This window comes from Phoxinus phoxinus (genome assembly GCF_949152265.1).
Source record: "Phoxinus phoxinus genome assembly, chromosome: 23".
Taxonomy (NCBI): domain Eukaryota; kingdom Metazoa; phylum Chordata; class Actinopteri; order Cypriniformes; family Leuciscidae; genus Phoxinus; species Phoxinus phoxinus.
In genome coordinates this window covers 20,416,277-20,434,916 of record NC_136898.1, presented here as the reverse complement: position 1 = coordinate 20,434,916, position 18,640 = coordinate 20,416,277, and the positions used below count along the sequence as shown (strand labels likewise).

The 18,640-nt window shown below is 38.7% G+C and overlaps 1 protein-coding gene across 6 annotated transcripts in view; it reads left to right on the top strand.

Moving 5' to 3' along the window:
• The first annotated feature begins 3,161 nt into the window (after nt 1-3,161).
• Nucleotides 3,162-18,640, top strand: part of strbp (spermatid perinuclear RNA binding protein) — a 100,526-nt gene continuing 85,047 nt past the window's right edge. For 2 of the 6 annotated variants that reach the window (XM_079599347.1, XM_079599350.1), the window contains exon 1: nt 5,054-5,263. The gene's annotated coding sequence lies outside the window, so the exon portion shown is untranslated. Of the gene's footprint in view, nt 3,379-5,053; nt 5,264-18,640 lie in introns of those variants that run through there. The other 4 variants (XM_079599349.1, XM_079599352.1, XM_079599351.1 and 1 more) reach the window with 3 other exon arrangements.

Below are 18,640 nucleotides of genomic sequence, written 5' to 3'. Positions count from 1 at the left end.
CAGCTTCAAAATGGCCACCTGTCATTTAGGTCAGGGGCCTGCAACCCAGCTGTCAGCCTTATCCCTTACTCAGTCTTTCTATCTCTCTCATTTATATCCTCCTCTGAAGCTCTAACATCACCATCACCAGTACTTCCAGGCCCCTGGGGGCCAGTCATCTGGAATGGCTCGAACACAACTGGAAAATTGGCTAGATCATCGACTGAACTGAAGAAGACCCTTGTGTGGAAACCCTCTTAGTGCTTTTAGTTGAACTGGTGTCAGCAGGCGGGTAGGAAGTGCACTAGCACCTAGCTTTCAAATCCTATCCTCTTCAAGAAGACAGATAAAAGCAAACTCCTAAGGTCGGTGTTGAATGTCAGGCTTGTTGTGATACGATTGAAGAGAGAAGCGGTCATATTGAGAGAAAGAGAATGAGGTTGGGAAGGGGGAGGTAGGGGGATGGAGAGAGTGCTGGCCATCTGTGCCGCTTTTGTCCTGCTGTGTTTCAGGTAGGGGTGAGAGGGAGACTGTGTGTTCTGGGTTTGGCAGGTCAGGATGGAAGCCCCATAGGGGACAGACAACCCAATTGTCAGTCTTGGGCATCCAGTCATGTAGGTGTGCTGGAGAGAGCAGCACTGCCATTCACATATGGATGCAGACATGAACACACACAATCACATGACTTATAAATAACCAGTTGATTGGATCTTGCACTCTTCCTTGTGGGGAACTGTTCACCTTTGAAAAGGTAACTGGACTTTTACATTGTACAAGTACCTGGAGCCACAATGCCAAGGTGTGTGTGGTTGCCAGAGCATTGCTATGCAATTTCTAGGGGTGCCCATGGTATTCGCTAGGGCATGCAAGAATGGTTCATGTCAAACCCCAAGTCTCTATATATGGATCTGGTCCCTTCAACTATGTAAGTCTATCAGATTTTTTCTCACTTTTGTCCACTTGGTTGTTAGTCCGATCATTTCAAAATGTTAAAACCCACCTATCCTCCAAAAGCCATGCAATTTGGGATATCATACATGTCTGTAGCACAAACATCTGAGAAGAGTTACAATGTGAAGTTCAATATTTGGAGTAGGCTGCTACGATATCCGATTTTTCACCACGCAGTTATTGTAGCCAAAATAATTAATGATAGCGATATATTGCAATATCTATTGAAATCTTGAAAAATTATTTTAATAATGCTATCTGTCAAATAGATATTAAAAGAAATTGTATTATTTTATAGTAATATATGGAGTGATAAAGGCTATGTTGATTGGCAATGCATTATAAATATACATTATCCTTAATAAAATACCCGAGAAGTCTTGAAGAACACAGAAAACCATAATACTGTTGCAATGGTGTGTTAATTTTCTTCATGTTTAATAAGTCAAAATGTCTCTATCTGCATTTTATTCAGCTACAGCGATCACATGTCTCTGTCCATATTAGGGATTTCCCTAAGGGTTTTATTACTCATGAGTCTCACATGTGGACTTTCTGCGCAAGGTCAGGCAAGAGGACGAAATCCTAAGAAATCATACTTTTTGTAAGTTGTACAAAAAAAAAAAAAAATGCAGTGATGCGTTTTGGTTTAAGCTATAGGCGTACAATATATTCCTATTTCGTCTAGTCATACAAATTATTTTAAGTTGCCATGAGATTATGGGGCGGAACCAATGAAAGATCATTCAAATGCTGATGCACATTGTTTGTAATATTCGTGGGGGTGATTATTTAGCAGATTCTATATTATCCAAAGCAGCTTACAAGAGGCACACTTTACATGGGTTACTAGTACCAATTTTTTACCACTAAGCTACCAGCAACAACATCAACCAATCAGATAGGGATTTAAAAAAAGGAAAATCTGGATGATAGGAATGTTGTTCCAGGAGCATATGATACATGGCAAAATCTTTATGATACTCATATTTTCACCTTTCCATATTTATGGACGGATGGTTACATTATGAATACATTGTGATGCTCTGAGTCAGTTTATAAGCAATTTTTACACTGCAGAGGGAGGATCTGGTGTAATATCTAATTATAATATTGCAGGTTGAATCTCACTAATTTATGCAAAAACATGCATGTTTATTAGATTATGCCACCTCTTATATATGACTGGGGACATTATGCTGTTCTAGAGGGTAGGGGTGTCTGTTTAATAAAGAGTTGTATTAATGTTTAATTTTATTTAATGAAATCCAGCTGTGTACGTTAATGATGAAACAAAAGAGAATTTGTCCTTTCAGGACCGTATGCCCTATTGTTCTGGTGTGAGCAAAGACACTTAGTTTCACACAAACACACCCTTAAAATGAACAGGAATTTAAACTGTGTGTGTGTGTGTGTGTGTGTGTGTGTGTGTGTTTGTTCCTGGCATGTTGTTCTACAGGAGAGACCAGACTAATGTGTTCGGCCTTGCTTTGAAACTGCCATAGAGGTGTTTTTCTGAAAGACTCCTCTGAGAGCCGGAGGATTCGGCATTCCTTGTGGCCTTGGCTTCCATACTAGAACAATCACAGCACTGCATTACTGTCACTGCACACACACCTGTTTCATTCCCTTGATTGGATTATACAGTTCAGCTCTGCGTGGAACAGATTCATGTGCTTGTCTCTGGGAGCTGATTGATAAACATTGAAGTCACATTGTATCTCGTCAATCATACTCACCTTGCTGGATTGTTATATAGCTATTTGACAAGATGTGCACTATTATATATGACCAGCAACAAAAGAAGAGCGAATCTGAGACCTCCCGTCCAATCTGAGGAGGCTGCAAAACATGATAGTGTCTAATAAATTACAAATGTATTTTATATTTCAGTCAATTATTTCAAAAGTGGTGACGTTAAATACATGGTGTTTCAAATTACATTACAAGATTAAATATCTATCTATCTATCTATCTATCTATCTATCTATCTATCTATCTATCTATCTATCTATCTATCTATCTATCTATCTTATATTTTACCTCAGGTTTATCTTTGCATTCTTTGTGGATTATTTGAGTAAGCTCTGTGATGCGCTGATAATATTTGATAAAAATAGGTGTAATGACATAATGGTCTGGGCTCTTCCTATTTGGATATTTTCCAGAACACAAGTCACAGATAAACTTAGCCTCGAGACTTAATAATTCGACAGATAACACTGTAAGACAGTCAGATGTTTCGCCAGGTGAAACAGTGTAACACTGTATCAGTTATTGCAGAGCAGCAGCCCTCCAATTAGAGCACGCGCATATCATGACGTGAACGCGCCCGTGGTCCAAATACTTGAGACAGTTGGAAAGCAGAAAGAGAGAGACAGCCGGAGAAAGAAACACTTGACTGGAGGTATATCGGTCCAGCGGGGGATTACGGCCAACGAGACCACGGTAATTCATCTCGTTCAGGACGCTTTAAGAGCCTACCATGCCGATAGAAACACACATATGGGTTTAAAGCGTATCGCGTTGTTGCGATGACCGTTTCATGCTCTCATGTACATCATCTGTGTGTGTCTATCCGCATATGTGCTGCTGTTATTAGTTAATGTACAGTATCTGCGGATCCGAGCACACCAATTCGTAGTTTTACCTGCAAATGCCTTCGTATCTTTCTTTGATGCTTTCAGGCTAGGCAATGCAGTCGCTCCTCGGACGATGGGTTTTGTATCGGCTTTCAAATGGATGAATTACATGCACGCGCGTGCATTTAACTTCACCTCGCGCTTTCAGATGCTGCATTTGGGTATACTGAGGTTGTGCTGGTGCATCTGCTGTAGTTGAATAATTTATTAGGCTGTATCTGGGGCTGGAGGAGAGAAACAAACACTGGCTTGTTATGTGAGACTATTTTAATTGAGGCGGCTTAGCCAATCTAAACTTTGGTTGTTAATTTGTGTAGCCCAATTTTGCTGTGAGCGTGCCATCAAGTGTGTGTAGAGATGGCTTGTTTGCATTACCCGTTTCTATTGTCCTTTTTAGAAACTGTTACTCCATCACCAGTGATCCATGGGGCAAATCTGACCTGAATTAATTATTCTAGGGTAAAGCTAAAGCAGACCACTTTATATATTTAAATTTGTTTGTAAATTTGCCTATTTAAAAAAACAACAACCAAAAACTAAGTACACATTTTGAGTTCTTTGGGACACAACTGTGACATAAGTGATTCATTTTCTATTTGATTCATGTTTGGCTTTTCATAAAATCTTACGTTTTTATAAAATAAGATTTGTATTATTCTGCTTTCAGGGCCTTATGTATAGCCAACCTTTTTTAGTTTGTGTTGGCCCATGTATTTTACAAATCTGTATTGTGACAGGAGCCATCATATGGAAACACTTTGCATATTCACCACATCCAATTTCTCACTAGGCCTACTTATTCAAAACTTTTTGTCGCAGTATTTAGGAAAATTATGCAGTGGTTTTGTTGTTATATAATGTAACCTGTTAAGAGAACATAATAATATCCAAGGGGCCTTTTACACCAGGACATTTAGTCCTCTTTTAGGCCTATCCGATTCCTCACTGTAATTTGTTATCACAACTTTTTATCTTTTGTCAAATCAACTTAAACAATTAGTGTGGTTTAGATAACACAATATTTTGAGTTTCTATTTATTAAACCAATCTCCTTCATTAACTCAAATTTTTAATTTTAAGTCAACCATGCAGGTAACTTACCTTTTTAAGTTAAACCAACAATATTTATTTTTACAGTGAGTAGCATATGTGTGAGGGTGTAATTCTAAGAAAATGTCAAAACATTTTGGGTCAGTTTTTTCTTTCTCACATATCATTAACTAATTTTCATGAAAGCGTCTAAAAATATATTGTCATGTTTGTTTATCTATATTTATCGTGTTTGTCTAGCTTAATAGCCTATTTTTCTTTCTCGGGGGTAAACAGTAAAGGTTTGGTGTTAATTATTAACCTTATTATTCCGCACCTTTATAGGCTAGGGGATTTGCATGCAACTTGATAGCAAGTCAAAACTCCACTAAAATGATCCCGTAAATATTTTCATGCAAAATGTATAACCAGCACCACGGAAGATCGATGTTGGGAAACTTGGGCAGTTTCACTGTCCTCCGCGTGAATAATGAATTGAGCTCGTGCACGCTTCTGCGCGTTCCTCATTCATCTGAGTGCGCGTGAGTGAGAGGCAGCAGGCAGAGAAGAGCGAGTCCCGCTGACACCACGATATTAGTCTGAACCTCGACTCCTACACATTCAGGATCCTCTTGGATTATTCATCATTTCGTCTTTCACCAGTAAGTAGCGCTTCTGAGTCTTTCTCAGCTCGTGTTTGCGGCTTTTCTCCTTCTCCAGCCCTGGAGGTTCGCGCTTAAACGCGTTTGAGAGTCTCGCTTGGCTCAACGGTTGCGACAAGTTTCATTTAAAAAGTTGCTTTCTCTTTCTCCGGCTCTGAAAAGAGCTTCCCACTCCCCCGTTTAGATTTGTTTGCAAACACATGCTGAATGTTGTTTTATGACCTGCACGTGATCCTTGTTTTGAATGTTGTAAGAAACTGAAATACGTTGTTGTTTTATTTGTCTGTTAACCTGTGTCAGTGCGGTGAATGTAACGTTATGTGTCATTGATGGTTAGTACTGTGGGTTTGTTTTGTTATCTTTTCCCAACAGACACAGTTATGTAGAGTCGGTTAAGTAAGGGTTGATAAATAATCATCTTGCAGCAGGTGTCTTGGAGAGAGACTTCCGCAGTTTCACACGATCTGTGATAGAGATGCGAACGAATCGTTCTTGTGAGTCGGATCATTCAATGATTTGATTGAATCGGTTCACTTAACCGTTTGGTACGATACACCTGCGAATCTAATTGAATTGGTCCGAACGGTCAATAGCTGACCGATTCATTTGAACCGAGAATAGTCTCTTACTGGAATAACCGACTCGCAATGAGGCTAGAACAGATGAGTGAACTGATTAGAGTAAACTGAAGAATTGATTCAAGGAGCAGAATCTTACTTTAATAGACGAATAGCAGAAATGTTGGGACTACATGTGGGAAGTATTGTTCTCTCTAATTATTTAGCAATAAAATATCCATACAAATATTAATATTATTAAATCGTACATTAAATAGTTATTATTAAATTCATGGCAATTCATTGACCAAAAAGTGTGGTAACCGAAGTCTGTAGCTTGCCAAAATACCATACTACTGTAAAAGTTACCACAATTTTATTTTACAAACTACAACTGGAGTAACTAATATTTTGACATGTGTACATAAATCTGTTTTTGCTTCCTCCTTACCTTGTTACTTTTATGTTTGACTTCATCTATAATTGTAGTGTGTGATCTACACGATCCTGAATATCCACTTTCCCCTCACAGGAACAAAGAGCATAACTGTGATGCCCGTTTCCTCATGCGATCAGCTCATGCGTCGCTTCCGTCCCTCACACACATGCACACACTGTTCTTTCTCAGCGACGCACGCTGCTGTGAGCCCAGCATCTGAAATGCTTTGGAAATTGCTTGGCACATTGTCTGAAAATAGCTTGTGGCTATCACATATTGCCTCAGGTTGAAATGCAAAAGATTGCACTTGTTTTGTAAGGACTGAATTCCCTAGAGAGAGAGAGAGAGAGAGAGAGAGAGAGAGAGAGAGAGAGAGAGACACACACAAGTTGAAACTTATTTATTTTTCATTTCTGTGCCTGTCCAAGTTGTTTGTGCCAAAACAAAAGTATGAAACCGCATATAATCTGCCGTGTGTGTTATCTGGTGATGTTCATTGTGTTGACCGTAAGATGTTGTTGGTTATGGAGTCTAAAATGGTGTTTCTCAACCGGTGACACAGAGTGTAGTCAAAGAACAACATTTAGGGGCCGTTTACACGACACCGTTTTCAACTAAAAACTGAAACCTTTTTTTAAAGTAATTTTGGCCATTCAGTCATTCATTCACACACACACACACACACACACACACGCACACACACGCACACACACGCACACACACGCACACACACACACACACACACACACACACACACAACTACAGCATTTTTGTAGCCTTAAAATGCAAAAAAAGTCAAAGTGCTCGTGTTTGAAAACGTAATCGTCTCGTGTAAACTACTAAAACGTGAATTTGTGAAAACTGTGATGTCATGCGCACGTAGCCTATATTACTTGTTCTTTACAAAGTGACATTGTCTTGATGACGTTGTCGTCTGTACACGAAAACGCAAAGAAGAATTCTAAATGTTTTTCTGAGGGAAGACTTTTATTTTGAAAGACGTGCTTGACAGCTGGTGACTTCTGCAAAGACGAATGTGCTTTTCCATTCCACGACACTATTTTTCCTTAGTTTTTGGAAATGCGTCAGACGAACGTGTTTGACTGTTGCCCTCGCATCTTTTGCAGCGTCTCGCGCATGAAATTGTACTCTATAAACAGGGCAGTCAAGTTAAAAGAAGTTCAACATTTAAAAAACGTATCGGGGCCGACTCAGAAGGCGTTTTTGCGGTTAAAACGTTGTAGTTACCATGTCATGAAATTACCAAAAAGTACCATTTATATTACTAGGGATGCATTATATATTGGCCACCATATCGGTTTCAGCCGATATACGTTCATTTTTAATGTAATCGGTCCAATAAGAAAATTTGTCCGATATATTAAAGCCGATAAATAATGTATTATTCCCTTCAGCTGAGACGCTTCAGATGTGCACTGAATCTGATTAACATGATGGTTTTGAATGGCTTCATATGCTTGAAATGAGCCTACTTCAAAAAAGAAAATACGGTTAAGTGTAACATGCAGCGCAGATCTGTCAGATAAAATTATAATGAGAACATTATATAGGCTAGTTCTGTGCTTGGGACATCATGGCTTTTAATGGTGAGACTATTGTTTTTGTAATTAGGCTCTCAAAACGTATCAAAATTTGGATTTAGATTTATCGGCCAATAAATCGGCTTTGAAATATAAAGAATTATCGGTTACGACCAAAATGTTCATATCGGTGCATCCCTAACTATTACTAGTGTGGTAAGTTGTGTGTTTGTTTGCTGGGACGGATTTGCATATCCATGAGTTATTGTGGGTCCCATGGCCAAACTAGTTTGACAACCACTGGTCTAAAATATTGTTGGTTTAAAATTTCCATTGTACAGTGTGACATACAAGACAGAGATGTCGCACAGTCTGTCCGCCTTCTTCCCCAAGATGTTATGGGGGTCATATCGTAGAGGACAGAAAATAAATCTAGACCTGTCTGAAGATATATTGTACCCAGAGAAGAGATGACAGATGCTCGGGTCGGGAGGTCAAAGTGCGAATGCCTCTTGTCTCTGGTCACTCTTTGTCTTTGTTTCTCCCAGGCTTAAGGCCCGTTCACACCAAGGACGACAACTATAAAGAAAATAATATAGATATAGCCTAGTTCTAAAAATCGTTCTCAATATTAAAGAATAGTTCTCAGAGCGATTTTATCCAGCTGATGAACGATAGAAACATTGACAGCCAATCAGAATGCCTCCTGCTCTCACGAGCTCGCGCATTTAAAGCGGCAGACAAGCACACGCTTATAATAAACAGAATGATATCGTCCGCTGGGGTGGACTCTAATACAGTGCTCTTTATAGTTATCGTTCTTGGTATGAACGGGCCTTAAGTCTCTCGGTTATGGCCCACATCGCTCCCAGAGGCCTTAATTTGACTCTCACGGCCTGGTGCAAGGATTTAGCACTTGAATAATCGTTGAAGAGTTGTGTGTGTGGCATTTCCTGAGGGCAGATGTAGCTGACTTTCAGCATCGTTAGGTCACACCGGCTGTCTGCAGAGATTTAGAGAGGCAAAATAAACCTGCGAATGGATTTGTCTTTCTCTTTATGGCTTTATTGACATTCCTCCACATTCAGACTTAATCTTAAAATCAACATCAAATCAAAATGGACCTTGTTTAATTTCTTAATGCAGTTAAGAAAACATTATTTCTTAATGTTCCCGGTCACATTGTGCACTATTAATTGGTGCATGCTGTTCCAAATAAAAATAAATTGTTTGTCTATGTAATCTTTCATAACTCGCTCTGCCTCTTCGGCTGACACCACAGACTCTAGCTGGATTCAAGTCGTCTTCTCAGCTTATTTATCTTATTTGAAATGGATACCTTTAATTTCTAGTGTTTACTTCACTTTGCCTGCTAGAGTTTTAGTAAGTTGATATTGAATTTTGGGTTTGGGATTCTTTTTAGTGCAATTGTTTTTATTTTTTAATTCACACATGCACTACACTACCATGCAAAATGTTTTGTTGTTTGTTTTTGAAATGAGTCTTATGAAATGTTAACCAAGGCTGCATTTATTTCACCCAAAACAGTTTTAAAATAACTGTTTTCTATTATATATTTAAAAATGTAATTTATTCCTGTGATCAGAGCTGAATTTTCGGCATCAAGTGTCACATGATCCTTCAGAAATCATTCTAATATGATTTGATGATCAATAAAAAATACATTTCTTATTATCAATGTTGAAAACAGTTAAATATTGTGCATGTTTTTATTCCCAACTATAAATAGCTATGATGCATGCATATACATTTACTTAAAAATGTGCGTCCAGTAATCAGAAATGTATTGAAAAGTCTTGAATATTGGTCAGAAAGATTTTAATCATTTCATTATATTTATGTATTGGGATTTGTGCCTGTATATTCTATTAAATGGCACAAGTGCCTAATAGATTTGCAGAATATTGTCCGTTTGACTGAATGAGGTGATATTCACCTGATGAAGTGTGTCTTCGTCTCTCTCCCTTGTTCTCTCACTCTTTCACCTTTTTTTCCCTCCATCGCTCTCCAACCGATCGGAGCTATTCTTGGCCTGCTCTCTTGCTGATGGGAAAAGCTGACTTTGCTAACAGAGGGGGAATTTGAGCTCGACTCAAGCCAAAGCCCACTTCCTCCTCCTGAGCCTGCGCAGCCGTCTGCCACTGCGCCATCAGGACATCTGATTTACTGTCTGCTGTTTGCATGACAAAGAAAGCCTTTCTGGGGAGAGTGTTTGAGAAAGGGGGAACTAAACCGAGAGGAAGACACTCTCGTTTTTTCAACCGGAGAAGTGTTTTAAACCAGTTTCTTGAGGTCTTCTGCTAGCAGCATTACCCATTGTACATTGTTTATTGCTGGTTTGGCAATAATCGAATATCAACCAGTTTACAGGCATTACGTCCCACTGTGCCAACTGATTTTGGCCCGTGACTTGGTTGCATCTTGGCCGCTGAATTTAACTCTGTCTGACTAATGAGGAGAGGTGAACAATCCCATAAAAGAACTGGCACGTTGCGCAAAGTCAGAATCTAGCAAACAGCAAAGCAACTACAAAGACATCTGTGCTGGTTTATTCATTTATTTATTTATTTGGTTTATGCCTTTATTAGGCCACATAGTGGGGAATTGACAGAAATGTACAGGACGAGTGAAGAGGGACGGGTAAAAGATAGACCAAGGCCAGACTCGGACCCGGTTACCCCATGAGCACAACAGACCTTCATATGTCTGTGCAGCAGTGTACATAATTGGGCTAAACGAAGGCAATTTTAAACAAAAATTATTCTACTTTTAATATGTGATAGTAGAAATAGAAACATTTTAATGTTTTTATAATGAAAGGCCCACTGAAGTGCCTTGAAACGCGCAGATTTGTTTGATGCGCTGACGTAATTTCCACTGAAACAGGAAGCTAAGGCGGGACATATTGAATGGCTCCTCCCCCTTTTCAAATAGCCAATAGCATGTAGTTTACCTCACAGACTACAAGTCGTATTTGACAGCACCATGAAAGCGAATCCGAGCGCTGATGATGCGTTGGATTCAATAGTAGAGGTGTGAATAAATTGTCCATTTCATTCTTAACCAATGTTGGAAAACGGAATAAAACTCGAGCGTTTGAGCAACCGAACTCGCATCTCCAGCCCATATTGCTCCATGACGTATCAACGGTCGCTTTGGCCAGGTGGTATTTATAGCATAGGGGGCGGAGCTTTAGATTCTAGAGAGCATTTGATTGGACGTAAGATGTGATGAGAGGCTGAAGTCCGTGGTGATGTCATTAAAACCGTGATCACTTTAGCGGAAGTGAGAAGTTTTTAATTTTAATGCTTATATCTCCTAAATGCGAATTTTGTCATTTTTTTGGAACACACAAGCTTATTCATAGCCTTAAAGGTAGGGTAGGTCAGAATTGTCTAAAAAAAACTTTTATTCAAATTTGTTTAAAGCTGCAGTCCGTCGTTTTTCCTCTTTGTCGCCATCTCTGTTCGAAATCTGCAATTGCAGTTATTCGCGGAATTATTAACTGTGCGTGGGTAGTAAATCGGCATGAAACAGCGCGGATGAACACAATGCATTGAGGCTGCCGCGTCGCTGTGGATACTGTACTGTCATCAGCAATCTCAGAGTATACTTTTTGAAAGTGTCAACATTAGAATTTTCATCGGAAAATGTCATCTGAACAAGTAAGTAACATTCACTTTTGTTCTGACCAAATTCGGCGGGTGGGGGGAAGCATTGCAGTAGCTATATCATGCTGATTAAATCTAACGATTGCTTATATCACGTCAAAACGTGAAAAATATATATTTTCTGTAGCCACTCTGAAGTCCGAAGTCTTTGGGTTTTACAACTGGTGAATCTCCAGTTGTCACTGGTGATTGTCGCTTTAAACTTTCGGGATCCACCATACCAAGTGCTAAGCTAAATCTCCTCCATCATCCACACACGCTAGCCGGGGACTCCTTCTCTATGTGTAGCCTACAGAAGTGACGTAATGACGCAAAGACATGCTCGAAATTCCCGCGGAAATCCACCAGTACCACTGGAATTAAAATCATTATTACAAGCTTACCGTTTTGAATCGAGGTAAGGCAAGCAGATCGTTTTGAACACTGGCTGGTTAAGTTTTTTTTCAAAAATGTATTTTTTTATATTTTTAAACCCAAAAAAGTGCCGGACTGCAGCTTTAAACTGTCTTTATATACCAATGTATAATTAAAATGCAAGTACTCTGAAATAGAGAGTAAAAAAAAACGAGTGACTCTAGTGTATTTAATCTTCATAAAACGCAGCTCATTAATTCCATTCACTCCCACCTAAAAACGGGTGCGCGACTGCGCGCACGTGGGCAGAGCCAGTAATAGCGGCGGTAGTCATGGCGACGGAGAGTGACAGTTGCGCAAGCCAATCCTGTGATTCGTCCCGAATGGAAATAATGAGCTGTGTTTAATGAAGATTAAACGGTCTAGAGTCACTCGATTTTTATACTCTTTTTATCAGAGTACTTACATTTTAATTATGCATTGATATATATAGAAAGTTTAATCAAATTTGGTAAAAAGTTTTTATATAAATCCTACCTACCCTACCTTTAAGGCTAATATATTCATACTAAAAGCTAAAAAAAATCGTACATTTTTATTTCAGGCGGCCTTTAAAGTACTTTCAAAAGTTTTAAATGATTCATTAAATAAACTTGATCATTAAAGTGATTTATTCATAAATCATATGAATTGTAAGAAAGACATGTCTTTGAATTTGTGCTTAATCAAAGCTTTATTCAGACTGTAAACTTACAACTAAGATACAATGTAGCTATATCTTTCTAGCACGCCGCTGTAGATCTAGCGGCAGCGCTAATAGAGGTGCAGGAAACGTGGGTCCATGCTCAATTTGCTAGATAATTGTTAGTTGTCCAATCTAGTAAGCTGCACTGTTGCAAAAGACCTCCGAGTGACATTGTGTGACCCTTGTCTGATAAATGGTTTGTCTGTTTTGGGGTCAAAGGGAGCAAGTGAAGAGCTGGGTCGTGTGCGTTTGGTTGAGTGTGTACTGGAGGAAGGGCACCGTGGGATTGGTACTCCTGAGGGGGTGTGCAGTGGAAAAGTGCCCTGCGCTGTGTCAACAGGCAGTTTGTGTAGACGTGCGTGCGTGTGTGGTTTTAAGGCAGCTGATGTGCCGACAGGAGCAGCGGAAATGGATCCAGCGATGAGCAGAAACCAGATCTAACGCACACACAGGGAAGGAATGGCCTTGTAAGGCATCTGAGAGTCAGAGAGAGAGAGAGACAGTGGGTCACCATTCCCTGAGACGGACACACACAGACACACACATTCAATGAAACAGCAGCATGTCTAAATATATCATTATCTGCACCACACAGGCTATAAAATAATACATTGAGCATTATAAAGCTATAAAGGTGTTTAAAACCAAAGATGATTAGTGTTTATAGGAAACCATGTGCTGTTGCTTTTGATTTATTGAATTTGGCAAGCGTAGTAATTAAACGCTGACCTGGGAACAGTTCCTCTTATAATTTAATCTTAATACAAATCCTAATCTTTTATGAAAAGTATTGTCTCACATTAAAACAGTCTTAAATGGTCAGAATTGAAACGCATGGACAGTGTCTTTGATGAATAATTGAGATTCTGGGGTGTACTGAGCAGATCATGCATTAAAAAAATGTTTTTATTTGGGAGCTATTTTTCAAGAGATTGTAACAAGTTTTTGCTTGACTATTGTGCTTTCTCATTCAAAACTCGTTGCCTGGTGGATAAAACATTTGCTGCTTTTATCCTGACAATTTTGCGGTTCTCTGTACCAATTTTAGTACCAGAGCAAAAGCTGTTCAATTAAGTATACGTCATTTTTGTGTGTGTGTTGTCCGTTGGTTATCATGGCAGTTTCCGATTCAGTCGATTTAAATGCGGTGGTCAATCCAGAAATTTTGCAATGTAATTGGCTGCCTAAAACAATAAACTTGTGTTGAGAGATTGTGAATAGGTTATAAGCAGAAAGCAAGAGAAGAGACTCCCTTTATAATCGCGTATCTATCAGCACGTACTGAATATTACAACCAGTAATTTTTTTGTATACTGACTGGTACTTGTAGTGTATGGCAACCCTAGTATGAATAGTAAATTAAATGCATTTTAATGCACAGTGATGAATGAGGCAGAACTTGGGTTCAAGGATGATGTCTCTGCAAGAGTATCACAAATACACACAAATTCCTCAGTGGATTTGTTCTAAACTTATTCGAGTATTTTAGGATACACATTTGTTTCTATCAGTAAGACAAACTAACTGCCTCTCTCGAAGCACCTGTGTTTCTATTAGTCTGATAAGATTTTGCAGATTATAAGATTTGTATGGTGTGACAAATATCTTTTTCAAAACCTAGGAGGCATGCGTTGTTTGTTCGGGATGGGTTTTTTCATTAAAAACATCTAGACAGTGGAATCAAAGGCACTCATGTACACAAAATCTAATGTATTCATTAATCAATAATTGCAGTAGAGTTTTATAAAGCTACCTGAGACTCTTTATACTTTTATACTTTTCAAGATTGAATAAAATCAATAAGTTTTGTTTGAAGCAGTGCATTGTGGGATTGCATTATCAGTAAGGATGCATGCTACTTTGCCTTTTTATTTTTAGCTTTCTAGGTAGGCAGCTCTCTAAGTTTTGAACAGCGCTCTGGTCACTTGAATGTTATTGCATGTAGCAATTAATCCCCATTTGACCTTCTTGTTAAAAAAAATGTCATGGCTGATATAGATATTCAATTAAAGACTGGAAGGCAGAGTGCTTCCCCATCTGATAGTGTGTGTAATTTAATAAGGGAGGTTTCCAGCACAGTGGTATCACCATGATGATTTTTATGAGCGATATAGAGAGATAGAAAGAAAAAGAGAAGGGTAGATGAAGACAAAGAAGGAGGGGATGTAGGACACTTTGATTTGTTCTGCCTTGATGGTCGTCACCCCTTTGCCTCCACGGAGAATTAACCAATTAGACAGTGCCTGGTGCGTATGCTGGCCACACTATTAGACAGATGAAAGGAGCCCTCTGTTTAGCCTATAAATGAGTGAGCAGAATATTGATAAAGACAAGTGAGGGTTATTGCGTTCGCCCCGCCGCGTTTGTTCCTTTGTGCCGTAATACAGTACTGAACAGTTCTTCTTAACCCACAATGCCGTGTGTGTGAGTTATGGTAGCGAGAATTAAGCTGCCAGACGTAATTGTAGGAAGTGATTCCCTCTGAATTGTACTTTTGTGACAGAACTGCACTTATCTGACACCGATCTTATTCACTGTTCTCAGAACGGTGGTAGCGGCTGTTGAAAGCCCCATAATGACTGTCGGTCTGTTCATTAAGGATAATTGGTAATGTTGCTCAGTTCTGGGCGTGTGTGTGCGGGTGTGTTGAAGTCAGTGTATGAGTGTATGGGTTATAAATAAAGACCAGGCTTTCAGTGATGTATTCTTGATATGAAACCCTATACAAAAATTCCATCATATAACAAATGCGTGTGTGTGTACTTTAGGGCTGCAGAATTAATCTTATTAAATATGAATGCAATGGCGATTCCAAGAGGCATTTAAATGAATCCGTGTTCCAGTCCTAGCTGGTTTTATTGAGTCCATTTTTATTTTATTTCTTAGTGTTATTTTAGCAGTACTTTGTGGTCCAATTATTTGGGTGGTGGCAATTTGCTCCAGTACTTAGTAAACATGACCACAATGCACATTGTTCATTTCTGTTCCTCCTGCCAAATTTAGACAACAACCCCTCACTTACACTCGCAAGATTATTAGTCTGTGTGAATGTGATGATTCATAATTACAGATCGAGCCTTCATGAGTTTTCACAAAGCCATCCAGTGAGTGGCATGTTCCTGTACCCCTGCAAAACACAAGCCACATTTGGATAACAAAAAGAAAAACCTTTAATTTCTTCTGTATTCATTTTTTATTTTTATTTCACATGCCTAATAGTCCTGCAAACAATGTTAATTTTTGTTAAGGTTTTGGAAACTAATATAGGCCTATTGAATGTACCCATGTAGGCTATTCTATATATTATGTGCAAAAAGGGTTCAACATTAGCCTACAATCTAAAAACAATGCTTTTATAGAAGAATAGAAATAAAAGCACTGACTAAATGTTAGCTGATAAGAGGAACACGCATTCACTCATCTGAGCTTAGTGATTATATTAAGCCGGGTGCACACTGTACGATTTATAATAGTCCTTTACGATTCATTGTTTCTAGTCCGACTGTACGAACATGATCCCCACTGTAAGCCTTGTCACACTAAGATCTCGGGTGTCATCAGACTGTACAGTATTCAAGACGTGTTAAAAACGGACGTACTCAAGAAATCTCTTCCGGAGGTTTACTTCATCAATCAGTGACAGTGAGATGCATTACACGTGGGATTGAAACGGTAGCTAAAAAAAAAACCTCTAACGTTAATTTTGGTCATGGCTTGTCTTGAAAAACGAAGAAAATGTGACAGTCGTAGAAGTCACACTACAGGAGTGTGAGTCAAATCTTCTGACACTGCCAGAATTTCGTGGGAGGTCAAATCTGATCGCAGCGGTCATTAATCGGTCAAACTAACGATCAAAGACTTCAGATTTTAGCCTATAGGATTAGAGGAATCTTTTAGGATTTGCTCAATTTGTCCTAGACTGCGAAATCGTGTGTGTGAACCCGGCTTTGGCCTACATTTGATTACCCCATTACAAGAGACACTTTTCAGTTACTACTATAAAAAAAATATATACTTGTAACATTTAATGTCCAACAAATGATTTATCAATGTTTATTTGAGTTAGAATAATTGCGCTCCGTCTGTTTGTCGTGCCATGCATGCGGTGGCTCTGGTTCAATGAAGTCTGTGAAGTTTAGCGGAGACTTGTTTGCATGAGGCTAGTCCAATCCTAACAGCAAAATGAAAATATTTGCATGGCTTTCTAACATTTACATATGGAGAATAAACATGTGAAATGTAAGTTATCCTCTGAAAAAGCCACATCTCAAACGCACTAAAAAGCACAAGTACCTGTTAGATCACCTGACGGGGTAAACCACGTTAAAACGCGTTGTTAACTATATCTTACGAGTTATTTTGAAAGCCTTAATATAAAGCATGTCTCATGTTTAGGAAACAATTTATTATGCACTTTTCTTGCAGCAGCTCACAGTGTCCTCTACTATTTTTCCAATGCGCTCGTAATATCACACAACTGTGTATCGATATAAACGGTATTGCCTCATCCTATGTTGTTTTTAAAAATATATCAATATATTGTACAAACTCGATATACCTAGTTTTTGCTTCGGGAGAGTGACAAGAAATGACTGGTAGAGTGGGAGAATTTGAACGTTTTGCAGGTCAGATTCAAACCAGCATCACCCACATGAGCACCACAGTTTCATATATCTTGAGCACATTTGTAACCAGTTTTATATTTATTTTTTCTTTTAGTTTTTTGGATCGAAAGTAGAAGATGAAACAATTTTTTGGAAGATGGGTAGAATGGTATTGGACCTGCAGATGTGAGATTTACGAGAAAGCTCTAGCAAATAGTGAAGTCAGTTTAGCTTTGTCATGAAGTGATTATTGTGTAATTGCTTTCTTGAAGCAACAGCTTTTAGATGTGTGCATGAAAGATGAAGGGTGAACTAATTGAGATAGCGCAAAATGAATCATCTTTAATGATGTCCAGAACCTCACGTAACATCTGTCCAGCTTGAACTTTCCACCGTGCTCATTAACACCAGCCAGTGTCCACCGGACACACTGTCACCTGCTGCTCTTCATTACGATAATGATTTCCACTTTCCATTTCTCAGTTGGATTTTTGGAAGTTGGACTTTTTTTTGGCTCTTGAATATTGATTTCCCTAAAAAGAGCATTCTCCATGCTGAAGTTGTCTTTCTCACCCTTCATGGCTGCGGCCGCCTGCTATAAGCTCTCAGGCGCAGTGAGTAATTGGAAATCTCCTTTGTGCCAAGGGACACCCCGTGCTGCATATCTTTCCCTCATTCCTTGGGTTTGACAAATCCCAGGGATTTCTCTCTGCTTCCTCGCACACATATACAGTATGTAAGTGTACACATACCTCCTGGCCTTCAGCTAAGAGAGTTGAGGGATGTTTTCAGGACGAGGTGAACTAGGATACTGGAGGACAGTGTGAGTGTCAAAAGCTGCCTGAGGGTCTTTGAGGGATGGTAATTGAAGTTAGTCTCACACTGACAGAAACATGCAATGCCAAGGTGACCAGAAGTCATTAATTTTTGATGTAGATACTGAGGTTGAGTAGGATGATCTACATTTACTTGACTGCAGATGATGACAGCAATAAAGCAATAGTCAATCATTTTCAACGACAGTCAGTTGACGATTTTTTGCCAACATCAGGGCTGAACGATTTTGGAAAATAATCTAATTGCGATTATTTTGACCAATATTGCGATTGCGATTTAATATGCGATTATTTTTTAAGCTCTTTATCTTTTATATTATTTAACAAACACAAGCAATAAATCATTATAAAATATGGATGGGAATCTTTAGGCACCTCATGAGCCGATCAACTTTTTTTATTTATTAATTAATCTTAATAATAAAACTTTTAATATTTATTTAATGACATACATATAAGTAGGCTACTTTTAAAAATAATTACACATTAAAAAACTAAATTAATACAATTACATGTTAAGAATTTTAAATAGGCTATATAAACGAATAGCTTCAAAACATAAAAGTTATCAATAACAAAGAGGGGAAAAAACATTACAAGCAATAAACA